This window comes from Triticum aestivum, chromosome 4A (assembly GCF_018294505.1).
Source record: "Triticum aestivum cultivar Chinese Spring chromosome 4A, IWGSC CS RefSeq v2.1, whole genome shotgun sequence".
NCBI classification, from domain to species: Eukaryota; Viridiplantae; Streptophyta; class Magnoliopsida; order Poales; family Poaceae; genus Triticum; species Triticum aestivum.
Window position 1 is genome coordinate 182,905,960 of NC_057803.1, and position 20,108 is coordinate 182,926,067.

Here is a 20,108-nt window from a genome sequence, read left to right on the forward strand (position 1 = left end):
ATGACAACAGGGACCCGCCAAGGTCATGGCAGTACGCAAGCAAGTGCCTCCTTATTTCAAGCCAATAAAAAAGGGCAGCGATAGGCGCCGGCGGATCGGCTGAACTGTTGGAACGGCCTATCCCCAGCCGTCGGATTGAACTAGTCAGGGCCGTTTGATCTGCGCGCGAGCCCCCACCAAATGAACCATTGCAGCAGAGATAAACAAGAACTATAGCAACTGTTGTTTCGCCCCACAACAGCGAGGAAACAGGGGGAATGCTTGGTCCCCGTGTCGGCCGTCCCCGATCCGTGGCGGCGGCCGGATCCGCCAGATTTTGGTTTCCGGCTACAGGCTCAGCTCGAGGAGGGGCCTCCCCATCTATCACACGACCTTCTGATTTCCTTCAACCATGTCTTACATACGTGGTAACCTCCTTGCCACCATGGATTTGGGTTCAAGCTCTGGGATGAGCTCCTCCGCAGTTGATGGCCGAAGGCGGCAAGACCCCGGTGGTAGTGTACCGAGGATGCAACAATATGTCAACCCCGGTATAATCTTCCAGGATGCAGCACATCATGGCCGGGGTGAAATTGATCTGGTATGAAAACCAAACCCTAGATCCTATCTCTCACAAAATTTGTTGCAACCTTTGATTTCAGTTGATGAGCATGACATGGAAAAAATCTTCTCTACTACTTGTGTTGATTATTTAGAAAATTTTCTGACAGTGAACAAAATGCTAGTAAAAAATGTTTCTTAGTGGTCTTTGCTAATAAAATGTTACAACTATGTAGTGAACTTGGTACAATGCTACATCCTAAATGCTACATCCTACATCCTATATGCTACATGAAGGAGAATTGGTTCAAAAAACAATGAAAACAGAGGGACATTGCATATCTTCATGATGTAGATGTGCTACATGCTACTACTTTGTAGAAATGTTTGGTGAAGAAAGAATCTTGAATAACAGTATGCTAAGTGTTTTTGTTGTAAAAAATTATGCTATGATTGTAGCAAAAAAAACTTGTTTCTTAATTTGTGTTTCACATGCCGCGTCCACTATGTTTGGCGTTTTTCTACATGGTTTTTTGATGCAGCAAACAAAAAGTTTGACTTGGGTGCTTTGTTGCAGAATGTTGGTTTGGAGCCATCGATTTTCATTGATGATGATCTGCAAAATGTTATGGAGCAAGAAGAAAATGATGGCATTGATTTGAATGATCCTCCAGGAACGGATAGTGAGGACACCTTGCAGCAGAACACGGGTGATCCAGCTCATGTGAATGCCCAAGTTGCCGGTAACAATGCCACTGGAAATGCTTCAGCACTTGTTGATGAACCTGATGAAGATATATCATCGCAACCAATTGTCCCTTTTGTTGGAATGGTTTTTGATAATGTTGAAGAATCTCAACGAGTGTACAATGATTATGCAATGAAGATGGGTTTCGGAACACGAATTGTGACATCAAAACACAGTAGGATAAGAGGCTTAGGAAAGAAAGGCATCTTAATCTATAGAGTTTTTGAGTGCATACACTCTCGGAAAAATCCTTCCAATAATGCTGGTGGAAGCATTTCTGACTACGCTGCAACAAATCAAAGTGATGATGCTGAAATGAGCTATGCTAGTAATAGAAAATCAGCAAGCAAGCAAGCTGGCACCTATATGGATGTGAGCGACAAGAGGCAATGGAACAAATTGGAGCGGTATAATTGCAAGGCGCATATGGGTGTTACCCTACCAGACGGTACATGTGTTGTGACAGTTTTTGAGGCAGAACACACGCACCAACTGATGTTGTAAAGGGGGCGCCAGAGATTTTGCCGTTCTCACAGAAAAATCCCGGATGCGGACTTGCAATATATCACCTCACTACACTATCGCAACATATCAACAGCGAATATGATGGGCTTGCTTGGAGATGCACGATGTTGCGATCCAAGGAGTTTGCCGTATGTGAAGACTGATGTGACAAATGCAAGAGCAAAACTGCGAAGGGGCCTGTCAGAGCATGATTTGGACCTGACAATCGAGTACTTTGAGAGAAGTCAAGTGGAGAATCCCAACTTATTTTTCTCGAAGCTAGAAGAAGATGGAGCTGTTAGGGCGCTTTTCTGGGTTGATGGGAGAACAAGGGCCTTGTATCCAAAGTACAAAGATTGTGTGTTTTTCGACACCACATTCTGCACGAATCGCTACAACTTGCCCTTTACTCCGATTGTTGGCATTAACAACCACACACATACTATTTGCTTGGGGTGCGCTTTGTTGCCTGATGAGACCATCGAAACTTTCAAGTGGGTCTTCCAGCAATGGATGTTGGCAATGAATAACGAGCATCCATTGAACATTATGACTGATCAAGACCAGGCAATGGCTACAACCATCTCAATGGTATTTCCAGATTCAACACACAGATGTTGCGAGTGGCACGTCTTCCGGGTTGCAGGGACAAAACTAGGAAAGATGCTGGGAAAGGATGAGCCTTTTGCTGAAGCATTTCTATGGTTGCATCAATGATTCAGATACTGTTGAGGAGTTTGAAGAATGGTGGAAGCAGATGGCCGAGTTATTTGGTGTGGCTGATAAGAAACACCTCAAGAACATGTGGAACAGCAGGGAGATGTGAGCTCCTGTGTACTTTAGGAATAAGTTCTTCCCATTCACAGGAACAACCGGGCGGTCTGAGGGCCTGAATTCCTACTTTAAGACTTTAAATCATCATGTAGACTCGGTTTGGACATTTGTCCAGCAGTTTGAGCTTTGCCAAGAGCTAATGCTTGATCGTAAAGACAATGATGGCTTCATCTATGAAGTGACGAGACCGCCACTCTGGGACAAGTAAGTCCAAAGTCATGTAGCATTTTTTTTAGTTTTCCAGTACAGTGTGGTTGCAGCATTTCTTTGAAACATATGTAGCAATTCTTATTGATGTTGGAAGCTTTTTTGTTTGCAGTTACAACATTGAAAAGAAAGCTGCAGATATCTATACCAGAGAGGTATTTTCCAAGTTCCAAAAACTATTGGCTAAATCAACAGGCTATGGTCTGCAATATCAGCTGCAAGGGGATGTCGTCTGGTTTCGCCTTGTTGCAAATTATTGCGTCAACCCAAAAGTGTAGACGGTGCCTGTTGCTCCTAAAGATCAGACATACATGTGCACCTGCAACATGTTTGAGATGTGTGGGCTGATCTACCCACATATCATCTGTGTCATGGTGCACCTTAACGTGCAAATGATACCTGCGACTTACATGCTTCCAAGGTGGTCTTAGAGAGCAAGCGACCTTGCGCCTGAACAAGGCGGTGGGCATAGAGCTATGCATTTCAGCGTCCCCACGACAAACACCCTAAAGTTTAACTCTTTATGCCGGAAGTTTGGGAAACTCGCTTCTGATGCATGCTTCAATGATGAAGCTTATAGTTTTGTCTCTGGGCTAATTGATCAGGGAAGTGTTGGGGTTGCTACAATAAAAGCTAGAGCAACTGATGGGGTTGCAGGAGACAAAGAAGCCCAAGGTCATGCAGCAAATGAACAAGTCTCAGGTGGTCCAAGTACATGTCAGCAGGATCCACCCCCCGTAGGACTGCGGAACCCACCAAAGTCAGCAAAGAAGGGGGGGGCAAAGGAGAAAGAGAAGCACAGGAAGCCACTAATTGAGATTCGAGAAGATGAAATGAAGAAGAAAGCAAAGAAGGACGCGACAAAAACGAAGAAAGCTTCAAAGCCAAGGGAAAAGAAGACTCCATGAAAATATTGTGAAGATGAAGATCACAACGTGAAGGATTGCCAACTCCTTGCAGTTTTTCTTGCTGTGAGTGCGAGAGTGAAAGCTCTGTGTGTCGAAACAATCCTTACACTTTAGGATATTTTTGTGAGGGAAAAATGATGAACTGCCTTGTAACACCCCATGGCTTATGATAAAAAGTTGTGTTCACTAGCTGTGAATGTTTGTTTTGTGGGATTGCAACATATTACTACATGCGTGGTTTGAAAAAAAGCAGAATGTTCCTTTTTACAAGAGTTGATTTAAAAAAAATCTTATTGTTATATGTTTGTGAGAGCTTACTTTTTGTAGTATGATGGTGCCAAAATTTGTAGATTTTTTTTAAAAAAGCAGAATGTGGGTTTTTCCTTATTTATTTTTAAAAAATAGTACTCAATGGTTGTTGTAACCACAACTTGATCCATGTTTAAAAAGAACATGTTTTAAGCTTTTGAAAAGCATGGTTGAAGCTTTTGAAAAACATGGTTGAATCTTTTTGGAAATATGGTTGAAGCTTTTAGGAAACATGTTTGAAGCTTTAAGAAAACATGTTTATAAGATTTCTAAAAAGCATGGTTGCAGCTTTTTGAAAACATGGTTCAAGCTTTTGTAAACAAGGTTGCAGCTTTTAGGAAACATGGTTGAAGCTTTTGAAAAACATGGTTGAAGATTTTGAAAAACATGGTTGAAACTTTTTCAAAATATGGTTGATACTTTTTCAAAATATGGTTGCAGCTTTTAGGAAACATGGTTGAAGCTTTTGAAAAGCATGGTTGAAACTTTTTCAAAATATGGTTGAAACTTTTAGGAAACATGGTTGAAGCTTTTGAAAAACATGGTTGAAGCTTTTTAAAACATGGTTGAAACTTTTTCAAAATATGGAAGAAACTTTTTCAAAATATGGTTGCAGATTTCAGGAAACATGGTTGAAGCTTTTTGCAAACATGGTTGAAGCTTTTTAAAACATGGTTGAAGCAAAATAACAAGTTTGAAAAGGAAAAAGCCTTGAATGATTTAAAGTGTTGATTTAGCTGTACAACAAAAGTTGGGAAAGGAAACTTATTTATATTATGCTTCGAGCAAAAATATTGTAGGGATGTAGCTAATTTGCAGGTAAAAATGTATATTTTGGCTCTGCAACAAATCTAACAGAAGGTTGTAGCTATTTCATGTGAGCTTCCAGCAATTTAAGTGTGTGACAAGAGTATCATTCACATATTATTTTTAAGAAAATATGTTTTGAGGGGAAAAATGCACAAAGATTCCCTTGAAACTTCGATGGATGAAGTTTGAAATATTTTCATATTTCAGAACCAACGAAACAAAAAACAATTGTCAATGCATGATCATGTTGGCAAACAGAAGAACGCATCCATTAAAAACATAAGTGCATCATCCAAATATCAAGTTATCATCGGTTTACATACCAAAAGGACACATATGTTTACTGGAGGTACCAGCAGTTTACATACGAACGCGCACTACTCTAATCCTATCAGAACGCTACCACCTTGGACATGATCTAGACCTAACGAAGAAACAAGCTTGTTCATCTTGAACCTTCCAGAAAATCAAGCCTCCAACTCATCCTTGAACGCCCGCTCCTTTGGGGCATTGTTCATTGGGTGACTGAAAAGGTTGTATGCCACATCCATGCGGTATCGCGCCATGTCTTCCTTAAAAAATGAATACAAAAAGTAAGCAAGTATGATACTAGTTATTCTTGTGTTGCATGAGTATTGAAAACAAAAAGTAAACAAGTATGATACTAGTTATTCTTGTGTTGCATGAGTGATGAATGCAAAAAGTAAGCAAGTATGATACTAGTTATTCTTGTGTTGCATGAGTATTGAAAACAAAAAGTAAACAAGTATGATACTAGTTATTCTTGTGTTGCATGAGTGATGAATGCAAAAATTTCACATCCATCCACCATAAAAAATTGATATGGATATAGCAAAATTATGATATGGACAAAGCAAAAGAAGAATGTAGTTGTAGCACACTAGACATATGGATGTAGCAAAAAAGCCTAGTAGGTAAGAACTTAAACCACATATGAAGCAAAAACAAAACATGGTATTCTTCTATTGCATGAGTATTGAAAACAAAGAAAGTAGATTGTAACAAAATGACAAGACAAAAAAATTAAAAATGTGTACCTGCTTGAACTCTCTCATTGACTTCCCATCATAGTTCTCCACATATTTGAGCCCAAAAAAGCCACAATCACATCTGTGAGATAAAAAAATTTCTCCATCATACTTCCCATGCGTAGTTGAAAAAACAAAATGTTGAAATGGAACACATGATTGAAACAAAGTTCAAAAAGGAAACTCACAGGGTATCTTGCTTTGGGTAATCCTCTAGGTCAACACGGGCGAAGGATCCAACATTGACATTGAATTCGCTGCACTCTTGTGCGAGGGTTGCAAAGTTTGTGATCTAGCACCGAAAACACACACAAAAGTTTAAAAAATAAAATGAGGTGTGTAAAGATGACAATATGGCATTTATGTAGATGAATCAGAAGGGTAAACAGAAAAAATAGAGAGCATGAGCCTACCAGGTTATTGGCTTGCTTCTTCAAAGGATATTGTTTTCCTTTTGAATGGATCGAGTCAAATACATTCCACTACTTGTGAAGCAAGTTTGCGCAAACAACTATCCAATGGCAATCATGAAAAATTGTGAAAAAGAGCTAGAAAAAATAAAATAAAAGGCAAAAAGGTACTCAGAACATGTAAAAAATGTTACAGCCGTGTCACATCATTGGTTCATATTTGAAAGTATTTTGTGGTGTGAAACAAAAGAAAGCTCTCGTGAAACTTACGAGGTCAAACTTTTGAACCTTGAACTTTGTCATAGCCCTTTCAAACTCAGGCATGAGTTTTGCTGGTTGGAAGGTTGATGGGTCTTGTTTTAGTAGGATCTACATACAATAAAATGATTAGTGTGTGTTGCAACGAAAATGTGAAAGAAAGAAAGGAATGAAGCATTGCTTGTTTTTACAAAAACTTACCCTCGGGTGGACTGAGAAAATGTATTTCTTCAAATCCCTTTCTTTTGCTGCACGGGATGCGAGGTTGTTCATATCGATACATAGTGACATAACCTCATCATTCATATCCCCGCGAGGCTTCAAGCATACAAGGAATTTCTTGTATCCAATGAAAAATCCACCTAGCTTGATGAAAGGTGTCCTGTCACCATAGATGCAACCGAATGAATCATTTGTTTCGAGTAGAAAAAAATAAAAAATAGAAAGCAAAAACATATAGGGCTTAGGTAGCTCACACTTGTTCATTGGGTTGTGATTTCCTCAATGGTTTCCTATGCTTTACAAAATTCTCATACATTTCTGCAGCCTTATCGACCTTTTGCTTCTTTGCCTTGGTATTTTTTATGGCTGGAACTTTGGCCATCCTCTTCTTCCTAGTGTTCTTATCATGTGTGCTAGGGCCACAGCTTGCATGAACAAATTGGTCTTCTGTAGCGACCATCTTAGGAGCTGTAGCAAAAAAACAAAAATGAATGATTTTGCAAGAGATTGTACAAAAATAATTTGCTGGAACCACACAAATGTGAAAAAATGATATGGAGAAAAACAAAAAGAAATGATTCAAGAGGAAGGAAGCATACTTGGGCTGTCATCATCGTCTGAAATAGGAAACACGGGGATGTTTGCATAGATGGGGCTGACTGTGCTCTTCTTGATTGTAGGCTCATCCGTGGAATGCATCATCTCATAGTCTTCGGAGCCCTTTGGGAACAACTCACAGGATGGCTCGTCGTCCCAAATGCCGGTTGTCGCACTCCTGGGTGCATCATAGAAGAGTGGGGGGCTGTGAGGTGAGGCGTTGCCTTTCATCTCGAAACTCACTCCTTGTTGCTCACGAGTTTACGCAGCCTCTGTTGCAACTTGTAGGTTCAATCCAGTGACTTCATCCTTGTTGATGCTAGGTGTTGTACCTTGAGCTTGAGCTTGAGCACCAATGTTGGCATTTGCAGCTTTAGCATCATTCTCTTTTCCGCGACATTTGTCCATGATAGGTGCTTCAAAGGAAAAGTTGGGCTCATTGGTAGCTGTGATGGAATCTCCAACATCACGAAGGAGAGCGGCCATCCGGTTGCACTGCAATCCCTTTAAACATTGTCCAAACTTTCCTACTACACCATCCACCTCTGCTGCAAAAATACCCTTGTGCTTGTCGTAGAGCATTTGAAACTGAGTTGGTACCTACAAGAAGGCAAGTGTCCAACATTTTAGTGACAAGTATATCCAGATTTTGAGAAGTATGGATGTAAAAAAACACAAATGTGGGTGTAGCACATTAGAGGTATGGATGAAGCGAGAAACAAGTAGGTGTGCTGCTCTGTCACTATGTATCAAATAAACAGTGTGATTGTAGCAATTTACTGTCATGGATGAAGCATAAAAAACAAATGACCTATACCTCTAGGTAGCAAATTATTGATATGGATGTAGCAAAATTATGATATGTTTGAAGCAAAAACAAAATGTAGTTGTAGCATACTAGACATATGGATGCAGCAAAAAAGCCTAGTAGGTATGAACTTAAACCACATATGAAGCAAAAACAGAACATGGTTGTAGCACATCAGAATGAGGGATGCATCAAACAAAATATACACTTGCAACTGGGTATAGTAAATAATGCAAAGCCAAAGGTAAACAGGAAATGAATACAAAAGAAAAAGATAGTGTAGATAGGGAAACAATACCTTTAGATCTTGCATGCTAGGGAATGATTGATGCAGCCAATCGTTGAGCGATGATGATAGGTGTGGTTTAGCATCAACATTTTGTTGAGCCTCGTTTTATTGAGAGTCCTTTGCTTGAATGTCATCGCCTTGAATTTGGCTTCCTTGGCCACTAGTTCCTTGGCCACTAGGTGCTTCAGCACCAACTCCCTACCCACTGGCTGCTTCAGCACCAACTTCCTGTCCCATGAGTTGTGCTGCATAGGGGGTGTTGCACAAACTCCGGATCTAGGAAAACAAAACATGAGGGGAAACAAATAAGAAGGCTGCCATAACCTAAATGGAAAAGCAAAGATTGCTACATGCAAATTCAGTGAGCAAAAAACAAGGGGGGTGTTAATACTCCATTGGCAAAGGAAAATACATAGGCGGGATGTAGCAAAATTACTTGGGTGTGTTTCCCGTAGAAAGGTTGGACAAGAGTGAGCTTGTTCTTGTCAACTTTATCCAACCAATCAAAATCCTTTTGGCAAACAAAGCGTATCCTCGGCACGGAATAATCAATGGCATGCTTATTTGGGAGGCCGGCCGGGATATCAATATGATCCATGTATATGATCTGCATAGAAGGGAAAAATGACATTAGCCAAAAAAACATAAATGTGAGCTACAGAAATGTACAAAAGGTTTCATGCAGCAAAGAAAAAGATCGAGGTATTTCATAATGTTGTGTTGCATACCGCTAACATGGGAAGGCATGAAGCGATCTGAAACTCTGCAGCTTTTTATGTATTTGCTTGCATCCTCTTCTTCTCTTGAAAGACTCCAACCTCCTCCATCACTCGTGCCAACAAGTGCTCATCCCAAGAGAATTCATGCACCAAAGACATATCTTCCAAGGAAGCTAGATACTCGAGATTGCCTGGGCACAAAACTATTGTCAACGCAAGGAGTTTCCAAGTCCTATTTATCATAACCACCTCCTCATCGTTGCAACTAGTGAGCAACTTGACAACATGGGCGATTGGAGCCCTGTTCCCCTCCTTGTAGATGCTGCGAAGATCATGTTCATCACTCTTCTTAAGAAGCTTCACAGGTCTATCACCAGATGGCACATTGAAAATTCTTTTCACCATGAGCTTGTTGAAGGTGATGGACTTGTTCTTGTGTTTTAACTTAGAGAGTATGTGATTCATGTTCATCACAACAAACTCAATGAGCTCATCGGGCACCTTGAAAGACCGGATGTCCAACAAGTCTCCAAATGGTCCCTGCCTTATGATTCTCCATTTTTCCGGTGATACTTGCTTCCCAATCTCAGCCAACCTTTTTGAGTTAAACCTTGACTTAAAGACACATATATTGCCTTTCTTCTTGATCTTCTCCTTAACCTTCTTACTCCCCTCATTCTCACCAGAGGTGCCTGCAACATATGCGAAAAGGAAAAAAACAAGTCAATAAAACCCTAAAACTGCATCTTCAGTAGCTAGCAAAAAAACATACATGAACACCTAAAAAAAATCTGTATGGAACACCTACAAAAAAATCGGATTTTTAGTTAAACATACATAAACTTGCTAAGGGGTCATGAATGTACATATTTGTATGCAACACATAGGGATTAAATAGTACGTTTAGGTGACCGACAGCCAATTAGCATCACCAGGCACAACACCTGTTGTGTTCCAGTTATTTAGGGAAGGAACCCTGTTGTGTTCAATAGATGCAAGCAAACACCAACAGACCAATCATCAGTAAGAAGTGATTGACTTGTAGGTTTATTAACTAAAATACTGCATAAGGCTAGGTATGCAGGGCTATTTGATATTAATAACATCAATAGTAGCGCGTTGATGCCGATGGTGCTCAGTTATCAGATGTATAGATGTACCAACTAGACTGTATATATCTATATTCAGCACATACATCAACATAGCCCATTGGAAGAAGGGAAACAGAACCTTTAGCATTACTAAATTGTAATTTTTGAACAAATTAAATGATAACCTTATTTAAATTCTGGAATTTAAAGAAATAGGCAATGAAATTCTCCTAGTTGAGAAGATAGTCATCTTGTAGGGCACTGAATTGACCCATGCTCAAGCTCAAAATAGCTTAGCAGTTTAAAAAACAAGGTACTAGAAATTCAGTAGATTGCAAGGAATACAAACTTCCAGGCAAGAGGTCAGGTCACCACTTGATCTTGGCACCAACCAGATCAGGCAATTAGCTACTATATTAAAAAACTACTAAGAATTTTTGAATGAGTTCTCAAGATTTATCCGCCGCATACACAGTTGGCCCCAAAATCGGAAAATTAGCTTCCACCGCTTGACGAACAGGGAATTAATGATCTGGTACTAGAAATAGATCATTTGAAATACTATAGGGCGACATAAAGTAGTTGCCAAATGCTTTGGCATCACAAACCCTAAAATCGTGGAAGAATAGATCCCTCACAAACCCTAGGTCCTAGATCCTCTGCTTCAATCTGACAAAATCGTGGAAGAACAGATCCCTCACAAACCATAGGCCCTAAATCCTCTTATTCAACCCATGACCACAACCTGACAAATGCATGCCGCATCATCTACCCCCCCTGCTGAGACAGCCGGTAGGAAACCATGACCACGCACCACATCACCAGATCGCTAAGGGGTGGAGCAAGGACAGATGCAGGGAGAAAAGCACGGGCGCAGGCGGAAAAATTACCTGCCGAAGGATCCATTAGACACAGGGGAAGGGAGATCCGTCTGATGATCCACAAGTATAGGGGATCGCAACAGTTTTCGAGGGTAGAGTATTCAACCCAAATTTATTGATTCGACACAAGGGGAGCCAAAAAATATTCTCAAGTATTAGCAGCTGAGTTGTCAATTCAACCACACCTAGATAACTTAATATCTACAACAAGGTATTTAGTAGCAAAGTAATATGATAGTAGTGGTAACAGGGGCAAAAGGTAATGGTAGCAAAAGTAATAATTTTGGTGTTTTATAGTGATGCTAACAATAGCAACAGAAAAGTTAATAAGTGAAGAACAATATATGGAAAGCTCATAGGCATTGGATCGGTGATGGAGAATTATGTCGGATGTGGTTCATCATGTAACAGTCATAACATAAGGTGACACAGAACTAGCTCCAATTCATCAATGTAATGTAGGCATGTATTCTGAATATAGTCATACGTGCTTATGGAAAAGAACTTGCATGACATCTTTTGTCCTACCCTCCCGTGGCAGCGGGGTCCTAGCGGAAACTAAGGGATATTAAGGCCTCCTTTTAATAGAGTACCAGACCAAAGCCTTAACACATGGTGAATACATGAACTCCTCAAACTATGGTCATCACCGGGAGTGGTCCCGATTATTGTCACTTTGGGGTTGCCGGATCATAACACATAGTAGGTGACTATAGACTTGCAAGATAGGATCAAGAACTCACATATATTCATGAAAACATAATAGGTTGAGATCTGAAATCATGGCACTCGGGCCCTAGTGACAAGCATTAAGCATATTGAAGTCATAGAACATCAATCTCAGAACATAGGGGATACTAGCGATCAAACCCTAACAAAACTAACTCGATTACATGATAAATCTCATCCAACCCATCACCGTCCAGCAAGCCTATGATGGAATTACTCACGCACGGCGGTGAGCATCATGAAATTGGTGATGGAGGATGGTTGATGATGACGACAGCGACGGATTCCCCTCTCCGGAGCCCCGAACGGACTCCAGATCAGCCCTCCCAAGAGAGTTTAGGGCTTGGCGACAGCTTCATATCATAAAACGCGATGAATCCTTCTCCTTGATTTTTTTCTCCCGAACATGAATATATGGAGTTGGAGTTCAGGTCGGTGGAGCACCAGGGGGCCCACGAGGCAGGGGGCGCGCCCCCACCCTTGTGGCTAGGGTGTGGGCCCCTGGCTTTGATTCTTTCACCAGTATTTTTTATTATTTCCAAAAATAAGTTCCGTGGAGTTTCAGGTCATTCCGAGAACTTTTGTTTCTGCACATAAATAACACCATAGCAATTCTGCTAAAAACAGCGTCAGTCCGGGTTAGTTCCATTCAAATCATGCAAGTTAGAGTCCAAAACAAGGGCAAAAGTGTTTGGAAAAGTAGATACGACGGAGACGTATCAACTCCCCCAAGCTTAAACCTTTGCTTGTCCTCAAGCAATTCAGTTGATAAACTGAAAGTGATAAAGAAAAACTTTTACAAACTCTGTTTGCTCTTGTTGTTGTAAATATGTAAAGCCAGCATTCAAGTTTTTAGCAAATATTATGAACTAACCATATTCACAATAACTCTTAGGTCTCATGTTTACTCATATCAATGGCATAATCAACTAGCGAGCAATAATAATAAATCTCGGATGACAACACTTTCTCCAAACAATCATAATATGATATAACAAGATGGTAATTCGCTAGCCCTTTCTGAGACCGTAAAACATAAATGCAGAGCACCTTTAAAGATCAAGGACCGACTAGACATTGTAATTCATGGTGAAAGAGATCTAGTCAAGTCATACTCAATGTAAACTAACAGTAATGAATGCAAATGACAGCGGTGCTCTCCAACTGGTGCTTTTCAATAAGAGGATGATGACTCAACATAAAAGTAAATAGATAGGCCCTTCGCAGAGGGAAGCAAGGATTTGTAGAGGTGCCAGAGCTCGATTTTGAAATAGATATGAATAATATTTTGAGCGGCATACTTTCATTGTCAACATAACAACCAAGAGATGGCGATATCTTCCATGGTACACACATTATAGGCGGTTCCTAAACAGAATGGTAAAGTTTATACTCCCCCTCCACCAACAAGCATCAATCCATGGATTGCTCAAAACAACGAGTGCCTCCAACTAACAACAGTCCCAGGGGAGTTTTGTTTGCAATTATTTTGATTTGATTTGCATAAAGCATGGGACTGGGCATCCCGGTGACCAGCCATTTTCTCGTGAGTGAGGAGCGGAGTCCACTCCTATTGAGAATAACCCGCCTAACATGGAAGATACAGACAACCCTAGTTGATACATGAGCTATACGAGCATACAAAACAAAATGTTTATTTGAAGGTTTAGAGTTTGGCACATACAAATTTACTTGGAACGGTAGGTAAATACCGCATATAGGTAGGTATGGTGGACTCATATGGAATAACTTTGGGGTTTATGGAATTGGATGCACAAGCAGTATTCCGGCTTAGTACAGGTGAAGGCTAGAAAAACACTGGGAAGCGACCAGCTAGAGAGCGACAACAATCATGAACATGCATTAAAATTAATCAACACCGAATGCAAGCATGAGTAGGATATAATGCACCATGAACATAAATATCGTAGAGGCTATGTTGACTTTGTTTCAACTACATGCGTGAACATGTGCCAAGTAAAGCCACTTGAATTGTTCAAAAGAGGATACCACCCTATCATACCACATCACAACCATTTTAATAGCATGTTGGCACGCAAGGTAAACCATTATAAGCTCCTAGCTAATTAAGCATGGCATAAGCAACTATAATATCTAATTGTCATTGCAAACACGTTTATTCATAATAGGCTGAATCAGGAATGATGAACTAATCATATTTACAAAAACAAGAGAGGTCGAGTTCATACCAGCTTCTCTCATCTCAATCAGTCCATCATATATCGTCATAATTGCCTTTCACTTGCACGACCGAACGATGTGAATAATAGTAATAGTGCACGTGCATTGGACTAAACTGGAATCTGCAAGCATTCAATGAACAGGAGAAGACAAGGCAATATGGGCTCTTTTGTCAGATCAACAATAATGCATATAAGAGCCACTTTAACAATTTAATTATGGTCTTCTCCTATCGACCCCAAAGAAAACAAAAGAAATAAAACTATTTACATGGGAAAGCTCCCAACAAGAAAAAGAAGAACATGAAATCTTTTTGGGTTTTCTTTTTAATTACTACTACAAGCATGGAAATTAAAACTAGCTAAAATCTACAACTAATTTTTTTGGTTTTTCTTAAGGTTTATTTCAAACACACAAAAAGAAAGCATAAAAAAGAAATAAACTAGCATGGATATTACAATGAAAAAGTATGAGCACCGACATCTAGCAATGAGTGTTTGAACATGAATATAACGTTGGTGAGAAATACGTACTCCCCCAAGCTTAGGCTTTTGGCCTAAGTTGGTCTATTGCCACGGATGGCCTGGCGGATATCCAAAGTTGTAACTGGGGTCGTACTGTGATGGATACTCAGATTGCCACTGGCTGGCAATCACCTCCGGATCCCACTGGTAATTAGACTGTCGTGGATGATCAAATTGTGGTTCCGACTCTGGCTCTGCAGCTGATGTAGGGTTCTGGTAGGCGTGAATGGCCTCCAATGGAACAAGGTACTTGCCTGCAGATAAATCAAACAAGGAAGGAGCAGGCAGGGTAATAGTCTTAGGATGATGTTTATCAAAGAACAATTTGTATTTAAGCTCCCTTTCCCTATTATTTACAATAAAATCACGCGCTACCATACTCTTATAATCTAAATAAACAGTAGGCAGCAATTTTTCTTCCTTTTCATTGTGCCTAATAGGTATGTTATAGTATGCAGCAAGGCGTGAAGCATAGACACCTCCAAAGATGGGGCCCTTTGTATGGTTCAGACTTAACCGTTTGTCAATAATACCGCCCATACTAATAGATTTGTCATGGAATAAACCATGGAACAAAATAATAATATCAGGAACACTAAGGTTTTCACAGTTTCCGCGACCAATTAAGCAACGACTAGCAAATATTGCAAAGTAGCGTAAAATAGGAAAATGTATGCTAGTGATTCTTGCATCGGAAACTTTCCTAGTTTCCCCTACAGTAATAGTGTCAATAAACCCATCCACATCTCTACGACGCGGTTCCTCTAAGCTACCCTCGAAAGGTATTTTGCAAACCCTGCAAAATTCATGAAGTGACATCTCCTTATGCTCATCATATAAATAAAATTCCACCGTAGGTGGTGAGCTCCTAGCATGGAAATGAAAGTTTTGCACAAAGATATTGGTGAGTAAGAGATATTGTTCGCGTTGGTCATGGAGGAAGGCGGTGAGGCCTGCATTCTCAGCCAATTCATAGAAATCATCATAAATCCCGGCTGCTCTCAAGAAATCATCACAAGGCCATTCACACGGCCGGACCCCCGCGGTGCGAGGCATATTATATTTGGGCCTCTTAGCTTCTTCACTTTGCTTTTCCTCCGAGCTTTGTCTCGACGAGCCCCTCAAAAATCTCTTCATCTTTTTTTGAAAATTTCTGAAATTTTAGTAACTTCAAAATAAAAGTGAACCAAACTCAACAGTGCCTAGAGGCAATATCATGCATCAAAACTACTTTTGACCATATAAATTTGACATGCAAGCTCAAGAACATGGTCACCTAGGCAGCACAAATTTGCAATGAATAAAGCACTAGAACAAAAACTAATTGGATCAATGGAGGAGTCACATACCAAGGAACAATCCCCCCAAAGCAGTTTTGTGAGAGGTGCTTTGAGCAAGGAGATCGAAAATCGCAGCAAAATGAGCTAGAACTCGTGCTTGAGCTGGCTGGTGATTTTTTTGGGAGGAAGAAGAAGTGTGTGGGTACATGAATAAGTGGAGGGGAGCAACTGTGGGCCCACGAGGCAGGGGGGCGCGCCCTCCACCCTCGTGGCTAGGTGCTTGCTCCCCCTGCTGTGTTCTCAGTGCCAGATATTCTCAAATATTCCATAAAAAACATATTTAAATTTCAGGGCATGTGGAGAACTTTTATTTTTGGGGTATTTTTATATTGCACGGATAAATCAGAAAACAGACAGAAAAAAAAACTATTTTTACTTTATTTCAACTAAATAACAGAAAGTAAAAGGAGGTTATAGAATGTTGTGCTTTCTAACTTCATCCATCTCATGCTCATCAAAAGGAATCCATTAACAAGGTTGATCAAGTCTTGTTAACAAACTCATTTCGAGTAACATGAAACCGGAGAAATTTCGAATAACACTATGTTACCTCAACGGGGATATGCACATCCCCAATAATAAGAATATCATATTTCTTCTTGACAGTAGGTAGAGGAAATTCAAAACCTCCAAAAATAATCGATGGAATTTTCCAATAGAGTTTATGCTATGAACTTGAGGTTGTTTCCTCGGAAAGTTTACCGTATGCTCATTGCCATTAACATGAAAAGTGGCATTGGCTTTGTTGCAATCAATAACAGCCCCTACAGTATTCAAAAAGGGTCTTCCAAGAATAATAGACATACTATCGTCCTCGGGAATATCAAGAATAACAAAGTCCATTAAAATAGTAACATTTGCAACTACAACAGGCACATCCTCACAAATACCGACAGGTATAGCAGTTGATTTATGAGCCATTTGCAAAGATATTTCAGTAGGTGTCAACTTATTCAAGTCAAGTCTACGATGTAAAGAGAGAGGCATAACACTAACACCAGCTCCAAGATCATATAAAGCAGTTCTAACATAATTTCTTTTAATGGAGCATGGTATAGTGGGTACTCCTGGATCTCCAAGTTTCTTTGGTATTCCACCCTTAAAAGTGTAATTAGCAAGCATGGTGGAAAGTTCAGCTTCCGGTATCTTTCTTTTATTAGTGACAATATCTTTCATATACTTAGCATAAGGATTCATTTTGAGCATATCAGTCAAACGCATATGCAAGAAGATAGGTCTAATCATTTCAGCAAAGCGCTCAAAATCCTCATCATCCTTTTTCTTGGATGGTTTGGGAGGAAAAGGCATGGGTTTCTGAACCCATGGTTCTCTTTCTTTACCATGTTTCGTAGCAACAAAGTCTCTCTTATCATAACGTTGATTCTTTGATTGTGGGTTATCAAGATCAACAGCAGGTTCAATTTCTACATCATAATCATTGCTAGGTTGAGCATCATCATGAACATTATCATTAACATTATCACTAGTTTCATGTTCATTACCAGATTTTGTTCCAGCATCAGAAATAGAAATATCATTGGGATTCTTAGGTGGTTCAGCAATAGGTTCACTAGAAGCCTGCAAAGTCCTATCATTTTTCTTTTTTCTTCCTTTTAGAAGGACTAGGTGCATCTATATTATTTCTCTAAGAATCTTGCTCAATTCTCTTAGGGTGGCCTTCAGGCTACAAAGGTTCCTGAGTCATTTTACCACCTCTACTCATAACTCTAACAACATTATCATTTTTCTTACTATTTAATTCATTGAGCAAATCATTCTGAGCTTTAAGTACTTGTTCTACTTGAGTGGTAACCATAGAAGCATGTTTACTAATGAGTTTAAGTTCACCTTTAACTCTAGACATATAATCATCGAAGTGTTCTATCATATAAGCATTTTGTTTCAATTGTCTACCAAAATAATCATTGAAGTCTTCTTGCTTAACGATAAAGTGATCAAACTCATCCAAACATTGGCTAGCAAACTTAGTAAGAGGGATTTCAGCTTTATCATATCTATAGAGAGAAATTACCTTTACTCCCCGTGTCGGGTTATCAAGACCATGTGTTTCTTCAATAGGTGACGGATTAAAACCATATATTTCTTCAATAGGCGGTGAATTAAGACCATGTATTTCTTCAATAGGAGGTAAATTCTTAACATCTTCAGCTTTAATACCCTTTTCTTTCATGGATTTCTTTGCCTCTTGCATATCTTCAGGACTGAGAAATAGATCACCCCTTTTCTTCGGAGTTGGTTTAGGAATAGGCTCAGGAGTTGGCCCTAGAGGTGTCCAATTATTTTCTTTTGTCCACATATTATTCAATAGAATTTCAGCTTCATCCGGTGTTCTTTCCCTGAAAGCAGAACCAACACAACTATATATGGAAGCATCGGTTAGTCCATTATAAAAGATACCAAGTATTTCATTTTCTTAAGAGGATGATCGGGTAAAGCATTAAGTAATTGGAGAAGCCTCCCCCAAGCTTGTGGGAGACTCTCTTCTTCAATTTGCACAAAATTATATATATCCCTTAAGGCAGCTTGTTTCTTACGAGCAGGGAAATATTTAGCAGAGAAGTAATAAATCATATCCTGGGGACTACGCGCACAACCAGGATCAAGAGAATTAAACCATATCTTAGCATCACCCTTTAATGAGAACGGAAATATTTTAAGGATATAGAAGTAGCGAGTTCTCTCATCATTAGTGAACAGGGTGGCTATATCATTTAATTTAGTAAGATGTGCCACAACAGTTTTGGATTCATAGCCATAAAAAGGATCATATTCAACCAAAGTAATTATATCAGGATCAATATAGAATTCATAATCCTTATCACTAACAAAGATAGGTGAAGTAGCATAAGCAGGATCATATTTCATTCTAGCATTCAGAGTTTTTTGTTAAAGCTTAGCTAATAATTTCTTAAGATCACTTCTATCATTGCATGCAAGAAAGTCTCTTTTAGTTTCTTCATCCATAACATAGCCCTCAGGCACAATAGGCAATTCATATTTATTAGGAGAGCCTTCATCATCACTTTCATCAATATTACCAGTTTCAATAATTTCATTGTCTCTAGCCCTAACAAGTTGTTCATCAAGAAATTCACCAAGTGGCATAGTAGTATCGAGCATAGAAGTAGTTTCATCATAAGCATCATGCATAGCAGAAGTGGCATCATCAATAATATGCGACATATCAGAATTAATAGCAGAAGCAGGTTTAGGTGTCGCAAGCTTACTCAAAACAGAAGGTGAATCAAGTGCAGAGCTAGATGGCAGTTCCTTACCTTCCCTCGTAGTTGAGGGATAAATTTTTGTTTTCGCGTCTTTCAAGTTCTTCATAGTGACCGGCAGATATAAATCCCAAGTGACTCAAAGAATAGAGCTATGCTACCTGGCAATGGCACCATAAAATAGTCTTGATAACCCACAAGTATAGGGGATCGCAACAGTTTTCAAGGGTAGAGTATTCAACCCAAATTTATTGATTCGACACAAGGGGAACCAAAGAATATTCTCAAGTATTAGCAGCTGAGTTGTCAATTCAACCACAACTGGATAACTTAATATCTGTAGCAAGGTATTTAGTAGCAAAGTAATATGATAGTAGTGGTAACGGTGGCAAAAGGTAACGGTAGCAAAAGTAATATTTTTGGTGTTTTATAGTGATGATAACAATAGCAACGGAAAAGTAAATAAGCGAAGAACAATATATGGAAAGCTCATAGGCATTGGATCGGTGATGGAGAATTATGCCGGATGTGGTTCATCATGTAACAGTCATAACATAAGGTGACACAGAACTAGCTCCAATTCATCAATGTAATGTAGGCATGTATTCTGAATATAGTCATACATGCTTATGGAAAAGAACTTGCATGACATCTTTTGTCCTACCCTCCCATGGCAGCGGGGTCCTAGCGGAAACTAAGGGATATTAAGGCCTCCTTTTAATAGAGTACCGGACCAAAGCATTAACACATCGTGAATACATGAACTCCTCAAACTATGGTCATCACTGGGAGTGGTCCCGATTATTGTCACTTTGGGGTTGCCGGATCATAACACATAGTAGGTGACTATAGACTTGCAAGATAGGATCAAGAACTCACATATATTC

General features: G+C 39.6%; 1 pseudogene; it reads right to left on the bottom strand.

Moving 5' to 3' along the window:
• Positions 1–5,374: 5,374 nt before the first annotated feature.
• LOC123083775 (uncharacterized) overlaps positions 5,375–20,108 on the bottom strand; it is a 123,219-nt pseudogene continuing 108,485 nt past the window's right edge.